General features: G+C 37.6%; 1 pseudogene; it reads right to left on the bottom strand.

The window, feature by feature from the left end:
* Positions 1-2,581: 2,581 nt before the first annotated feature.
* Positions 2,582-3,401, bottom strand: LOC132497876 (patatin-like phospholipase domain-containing protein 4; annotated as a pseudogene).
* Between the last annotated feature and the right edge of the window lie 5,118 nt (positions 3,402-8,519).

The raw sequence follows: 8,519 nt of genomic DNA, 5'->3' as shown, positions 1-8,519 counted from the left end.
ATAAGCACAACAAAGGGAAATTTTCTGTCAAAGCAGTGCCAAATTAATTTGCCCCTCCATATTTAATCATGCATGATAGGTTTTATTGCTGCTTCTGTAATCTTACTTTTATTAAGACTGCTATCAAACTCAGAATTCAAGGATTTTATTACCTCAGGTGCCTAACAAATAAAAAACAAAACATACTTATGCATAGGAATTTAGAGTCATAGCTAATGAATTCATTTTTATTTTTACCTTCAAAGTTAGTCTACATATGTAGAAAATTCTTATGGTGAATATCTTAATTTCTTTACAATGGAAATATAATTAATATTGGTAGGTGTGTTCATACTCCTTCTCTTTAAAGAAGGATGCCCCCAAACCCCATTTGGCATAATTTCCTGAGAACTATCTGTGTGAAGACACAAAGACACATGGTACATACACTTGAAATGACAATAATTAGAAAGTTAAAATGACTATAATTGAAGCCAAACAGAGCAGATACTCAAAACAGAATACTTCTTAATTTTCTCCTGATGTTTATAAATACCTATATATTTAGTGTCTACCTCTTTTTTTTTAGAGTGTAAGTTCCAGGAAGGGAGAGATTTTTTCTCACATATTGATGTATCCTCAGTGTCTAGAACATTGTCTGGCATAGACAGTGTTCAATAAATATTGATTGAATGAATAATATCCAAAGTCACTCTGTAGCTAAGTGTAGAATGAGCAGTGCTAACCCACACATAGTCCCTGTGTACTTGGAATTGCCAGAGAAGACCTCAAGAAAGAAGTTATACTTAAAGTTGGATGGGAAGGATGGGTAGGTAGCCTTTCACTTCTTGATTTACTTCTGCCAACAGATTAATACCCTGAAGTCATCAGTCATTACTAGGATGATAAACCCTTGGGCATATCAAAGATTCCTCTTTTAAAAAGTTTTACGTTTTAGCATCTATTTTGACCAGTTCAGGCCAAAACACCATAGTAAACAAAGCAAAATAAAATTAATACTCAGGAACACATCATGCCTTAAATACATGCCTTAAATTATTTACTGGCTGGAGCCACTGATGATTACACTTGCACACGAGGATCCTGGCAGCGTATAGACCTCACTTGAAATGTTTCAGGGGACAGGTCCTGACAAAACAAAGCCTGTGGCAGGGCAAATGTAGTTTCCTTGAATAACAAGTTTAGAGGGAACTTGGATTACTTTTTAAAGCAGTTCTAATACCAACCAAACTGGAAAGGGCCCATGATGCCCCTTGGCTTCTTTATGGGAGCGCTGAAAAGCTGACCTGGCATCCATGGGCAATGTCTCCAAGGATATGTCAGGGTGGGTCCCTTGGAACTCATGCTACAGTGGAGTATGTTTGTATTCTAGACTTTACATTCACTCTAATTGTAGAAAGCAAGGTTTCAGTTCTGCTAAAGTCATAGCAGAGTTATGTGCCTTTATTATGATTAGATACCCTTATTGAGAACACATACATTTGGAGAAGTGTGCATTGAATTTGGGAGAAATCGTGACATGATGGAAAGTACACAGATGCCAGGGTCAGACTGTCTTGTCTTTATGACTTGACTTAAATGTAACAGCAGTGTGAGCTTGGGAAAGTTAATTAACTTTTGGTAACTCCACATTTTTTTCATTAAAAAAGAGACTATTTTAAGGATAAAATATCTAGAGTAGTACTTGGCCCATGGTAGGGATTCATTAAGTGTAGTAGTGAAAGTAATAATAGCTATTATTTATTAAGCTTTTACTATGAACCAGAAACTAAAAAGTATTTCATATTTATTATCCCAATTGCTCCTCACAAAAATGCTTTGAAATGAGTATAACTATTATCTTTACTCAACAGACTTAACAGGCCTGGGAACTGTGATTCAAAAAATGTTAAATAACTTTTCCAAGCTCACAAAGCAAGAAAGCGGTAAAGGTGGGATTAAATCCAAGAAAAATGACTGAGCTTGAATCCAAGATTTCAATCACATTGTCAAACTTCCTCTCCAAATAATAGGAATTTTGTATTAAATAATAATAATTAATGTGGTATATTATTAGTCTCAAGCACATTGGCTTGACAACATAGCAAAATGGAAGGAGAATAATTAACTAAACAACCAGAATTTATTGAGTTACTCCTATGCTCCAGGTGCTGTGCTTTATACGTTTTCTCACTTAATCTTCAGAGGTGGTTATTATTATTCTGCATTTTATAAATGTTGAAACTGAGGCTTAGAGAGGTTAAAGCACTTGCTTTAGTCATTTACAACTGAGAGCCAGGATTGGAACGAAGGCTCATGTAAAGCAGTGAACGGAGCCACAAGGAAGAGAAGAGTTCAGAAGTAAAGAGGGAAGGGTGGCAATAGCTGGGAGTGTGGCAGGAGAGGTAGTCAGGGCCAGATGTCCAGGGCTGTGGATGCCTTGCTATGGACCTTAGTCTTTATCCTGAGTAATAGTTCTAAAACAGAGAATTAATATGATCAGCTAAGACATTTCTTTTAGGCTTTGAAAAAAAAGATTTCATTAGAAACCTCCATCAAAAACAGTCTGAAATGTGTTTTGCATTATAAAGTTTTAAACATTCTATTCAAACCAACTTTCTTTAAGTAAAAACTTGATGGCATCATCAAAGCCATGTTGATACAATAATTCCATTATCCTCTTGCTTGATGGGGAAAGGGCTTGGTTAAGTCCTTCACCCAGTTTTCCCTGAATAGTATGTCCTGGTTGGCGCTATTAACATAGAGATCCAGCTGCCTTTTGTCCTGCAGGGAGATGTCCGGTCATCCACTGAATGGTGGGATGGTCACTGTCTGGCCTATAGGCAGGATGCGAAGGCAGATGGTGAAGCTTCCATCTACCCACTTCTTAACGAGGTCCCCCCTGGAGGGAAAACTGGAGACTAAGTAGTTTTCTCTGGTCTTGGTGTTGGTGACAGAGACGTTCAGTTGGTAGTGGGCCAGCTCATGCACATTGCAGGGGAGAATCAACTCCATTCCACTCCTTGGATGGCAGATGACAAGCAGGACATGGCAGCAATCTTCCCTCAGCTAAGACATATTTTAAAAAGATATCTCCAATATCAAGGTAGTGGGTCCCCTTAGAGAGCTCAGTGTGACACAGAAATATCAATGGGCTGCCTAGATTCCCACTAATCATATTTCCTCCTCCTGGGCACTGAGAAGGACTATATTCCCCAACTTTCCTTGCAGTTATGTTGGGTCCATGCAACTGAGCTCCAGTAAAAATGATGTTCACTCCTTTCAAGTCTGACTATAAATCACCCTGGGCAGTGCTTCCACACTCTTGTTTCCCTTTCCCCAATGACAATGGTTGTTGTGGACAGAAAATGGATCCCTGATATATCACTTACGAGACTCCCAGCAGGACCACTGACCTTCATTGCTCTATGCAATATTAATTAAAAGGAGAAAACATTTTTTATTGTATTAAGCCACTGAAATCTGGAGTTTTATTTGTTACAGTTGATCAATCCTTTCTAGCCTATCTTGACTAATTAATATTCTGTATTCTCATAGGAGGGACAGTACTTCCTATGGTGTGCATGAAAGCTAAGGTTGACAAGGCATGTGATCTTGATCATTCTGTTTTTGCAGAGCAGATAGTATTGTTGGTTGTGGGACTTGTTAAGATGTTTCCTGAGAGCAGAGTGCTTTGATTCTGTCAATGTGACAGCCAGCCTCCCAAATGATCCCTAGTAATCTTTGCTTCCTGGTATTCATGCCTTTGTTCAGTCCTCTTTTACATTGAATTAGGGCTGACTTATGTGACCAGTGGAATACTGTGGAAATGATGGTATGTGACTTCAGGTAATAAAATGCTTTGCAGCTTCTGCTTTGGTCTCTTGAATCATTCACTCTAGAAGAAGCCAGATGCCATCCCATGAAGACACTAGGCAACCCCATGGAGAGACCCATGTGGAGAGAACTGAGGCCTTCTGCCAATGTCCAGCATGGCCTTGCTAGCTGCATGAGTGAGCCACATTAGAAACATATCCTCCAGCCCCAGTCAAGCCTCCAGATGACTACAGCCCTCAGCTTCCTGAGCTCTCCAGCTGATGTCCCAGATGATGTGGAGCAGAAACAAGCCATCCCCACTGTGCCCTTTCTGATTCATGACCTATGAAACCATGAAAAATGCCAACTGATTATTGTTTTAATTCATGAAGTTTTAGGGCAATATGTTATGCTGCAGTATACTACGACAGCCACTAATGTCAGATGGAGTCAAAGAAGACCCAAATAGGACTCCTGAGCACAAAGTGACCTGGAGGGCTGATTCTGGGCTAGTGGGCCTGTCTGCCTCTGGTGTGGACTTCTGGCTTCTATGGTAGGTCTTCAGCAGAGCTGTGGCTGCTTTCCCTCTATTTATTCTGCCTGGTTCTAGGAGCAACCACAGTAGATAATGCTTGTGCTCTCTATGATTGGACAAAGAACCTGGGGCACCTTTTCTCATCAAATGATGAGCTTTCTAAGTAGAATGGCAAGACATTTCTTTTAAGGTGTGCTGTTGTTATTTAATCCCTAATTTGAATTATCTTGAAAGTCAAATGGAATTAGAAAGAGAGTGTTAGCCTGTTTTAGAGATGCGTTCCTTGTCACAGATTGAACTAAAATGAAGGTTCTATTGGCCAATCCATTTTCTTTCTTTTAGAAACTGCAATTGGGTAATCATGTAGTGAGAAGGTCACTGGATTGAAAGTCAAATGACTTTGTCTCAAGCCCTGACCATACCTTTTGACAGCTAGATAATGTTGAAGAAATTACTAAATATTTCTCTCACTATAAAATTCAGGAGATGTTGATGATACCTAAATAAAAGGAATTAGATTGTTGTGAGAGTGAGGGTAGATAATATACTGGGACTGTTCTGGTAAGATATAAAAGGTTGCATCAATATTTTATTCAAAGGACATGTACTAAGTGTGTACTATGGTTCAACTACCATTCTTGGGTTTGCAAAGGAGCAGCAAATGGATTAAAAGTCATGCCTTCATAGAGATAACATTATATGCAGGTAGAGTCATGTATTAGTTTTCTATTGCTGTCATAACACATTACCACAAAATTAGTTACTTAACACAAAACAAATGTATTATCTTACAGTTCTGTATCTTTGAAGTCCAACAACATGGGTCTCACTTGGCTAAAATCAGGGTGGCAGTGGAGCTGCTTTACTTGCTAGAGGCTCTATGGGAGAATCATTTTCCTTGTCTTTCCTGCCTTCAAAGAGACTGCCTACATTCCTTGACTCATGGCCTCCTTCCTCCATCTTCAAAGGTAGCACTGTAGCACCTTTCTGACCAGTCTTCTGTAGTTGCATCCCTCTTTGATTCACATCATTCTTCTGCATCCCTCTTCCACCTCTTGTAACTACACAGAGCCCACCTGGATAACCCAGGATATCTTAAGGTCCTTCAGTTAATTATGTCTGCAAATTCACAGGTTCTAGGGATTAGGTTATAGATATCTTTGGGGGCCATTATTCTGCTTACCACATAAAGTACACTTTAGTTGAGTTGAAATGCTCTAAATGACTACTTGCTCTTCAGTTTATATCAATATAACCAAAATCATACAGCACAGCTTACAATTTTATTATTATTGTTTTGTTTTGTACCCTAAGCTTATGCCTGACTTACAAGAATTAGGTTTTGATTAAGAAATTATTCCTTCCCAATTCTATCTAGAATTTTGCAGTTGTTTTTCTCTTAAACTATTGGGAGGTAGAGGTGGAAAAGAACCTGATAGGCAAAGGAGAAAACCCAATTCATTTATTATTTCTATGTAAAGCCTGGGTGCATGATATCTTATTCATTGACCTGGATCAGAACCAGTGTTGAAATCTTATTGCTGAGATGTAATGCTATGACCCTGAGGAATGAATTTAGTTCAGAACAAACAAGACCATCAGTGACAGTCTCTGTCTATTTCTGGCACATTAAATCAAGATTTTTTGGAGTGTCAGAATCTATTATAACTTGGATTGAAATATGACAACCTGTCAAAAAATTTCCACAACTGATAACATCCCCTTGAGGTTAATAGACAAAATTATAAGATGGAATAATTTGTGTAATATAATTCATAAATTCCTTGTCATAAAATCTCAGGGGTGGGATTTTATAAATCTGTAGTCAGTTTTACTGCACCACTATGTAATACTTGATCCCTTATGCTTGAAATATATTTACAAAATAGAGTAAGATGCACTTCAAGTCAATTCAGTTTGATAAGAGTTTGTAGGTAATTGATGATACATGATGCACACTCCTAGGTGCTGTGGGAGGTACATTAGAGGAATAAAAGATGGCTCTCACTGAAAAGCTTGTTGCTGTAAACTATGTAAACACAGAAAATAACTGAAGAACATTACAAATCAATATACTCAAGCCCACCATAGACCAATGAACTATGAAAGCTCAGTGGGTTCTGGTGACATGATAAAGGCTGAAGGGATATTTAGGAACTCAGGATAGATTTAAAAAGTGTGGGGAGCAGGACATTCTAGGTGGAAGGAACTTTATGAGCAAAGTCCCCAAGATCAAAAGGAGAATTTGACGTACATACTCTACTAGTTTATCACTTAGCTACTCACTGTACGCTAGCCTGTTGGTTTGATCATTATAAGGTTTTAGGTTATTTTTATAGTTTATATATTGCTCTGTTTATGCCTACAGTGGATTGTTGGCTCACAGACAAGATGCATAAAGACTGCTGTGAAATATGTGAGTAAAGATGATAAGAATGATAACAAAAAAATTGTCTTTCATGAGCTGAATTGTGCTTCTCCCAAATAAATAAATAAATTAAGGAAACCAAGTATGTACTTAGTATCATAAGTTGACAAATTACTTAATATACATACAGCACAATATCGTTCCTTGAGCAAATACTGTGTCTAGCCACACATTTCATCCAGGGCTCACAAAGTTCTTGGAAAATGCATATTATTAAGTCTCCTTTGCTATTTGGATGCACACTCTCCTCATACACATGTACCCTGTAGATGAATAAACCGAGGACTGGAAGGTCAAATAACTTGCCCAAGGTCACATAGAGAGTAAATTGAATTGGCGAGATTTATTCTCAAAATTTCCAATTTAGAGTTAATTTCAAGCCTAAGATTCTTTTGAGAAGGAGTTAAAATGCCACCCTAACAATCTTGAGGTTTGGATTTACATACACCCTTCATATCATGGCTTCAACTGAATTTTAGTTGATTTATTCAAACACTCTACTGAATTCATGAATTTGTCACATCAGTCCAAACAAATAAGCTGATTTTTCCCCAAGACACACCATCAACCTTTATGTTGAATTACTTACTGCATTTGGAATCCATTGTTCAGCAAGGAATGGACCAAGGGTAAAATATATAATGAAACTTGGAAGAATTAAGGGTAGTAAAAACCCAAATAGCAGAGGATCAAAGATTGGCAAATACAGCCCTAGCCCCTAATCTTTCAAACCAAGAGGAGGAATGAACCCTTGGAGGAAGATGTCCCCAGTATTAACCTAGCAATTTCATGGATCAACCTCGCTAGGCATTTTCATCACATATATATGTGATACACACACACATATACACATATATAAAAAAGATATAAATGTAGTGTTTGCTGTTTATCTATGATACACATTGTAAATAAACTGGATGTCATTACAATTGGGGAGCCAACCTAGTTGGCATATGGCAGAATAACAATTGTTTCCTTATATTCAGAAATTTCTGGATCATCTAGAATCTTCTTGGTTTTATCTGAAGTACTGTCTTGGAAATTCAGATGAAAAAGAGAGTATATTCTTGCTTATTTATCCCTCAATTGCAATAAGAGATAAAGGGAGGGAAAAAAAATCAGGGAGGTTTCCCTTCCTTACCCTACGTGCAGGTTTACTGAAAAATTTATCTCCGACCATGAGCCAGTGCTACAGATTCCCATGTGGGAGATGCCTTCAACTCATTTAAATTTGTCAGGCTGAAGAATCTTGGCGCTTTTATAGCTGGGGAGGAAAAACATTGGATCTTCATTTTTCTGTTGCTCTAAGTAGGGTTATATATGGAGGGAAATAGATTTGGGGAAAAAATGTCCAAAGAGCGTGACTTTTACTTACTTAGTTATTTAAAACAGAGTGTATATGGTTTAAGATAAAAGAGAATATGAATTTTAGAAGGTGTGTGTACATAAATAATTTTTAACTTTGTGGATGAAAATTAGGATTTTACTTGAAGGACTGTTAGAAATTATTCATCGGTGCTCTGCTTAGCATATTTTCTTGGAAAATCCACTTAGAAGAAACAGTAGGATTTCATATCTTCAAATAAGATGCTTAAAAATAGGAGACTCCTAAAATCTCCTAAGATTTCCTAAAAATAGGAGACTTTATTTAATTGCTTTTATACGCCTCTTGCCTGTGTAAGGTTGTCCTCATCCTTGTTTCGTCCGTGGTAGTTTTTGGTCTAGTTTTAAACAGTCCTGGCTTTTTCCTGCTTCTTTCCA

This window comes from Mesoplodon densirostris, chromosome 10 (assembly GCF_025265405.1).
Source record: "Mesoplodon densirostris isolate mMesDen1 chromosome 10, mMesDen1 primary haplotype, whole genome shotgun sequence".
NCBI lineage: Eukaryota > Metazoa > Chordata > Mammalia > Artiodactyla > Ziphiidae > Mesoplodon > Mesoplodon densirostris.
The sequence above is the reverse complement of the archived record's forward strand: the minus strand, read 5'-3'. Positions and strand labels throughout refer to the sequence as shown.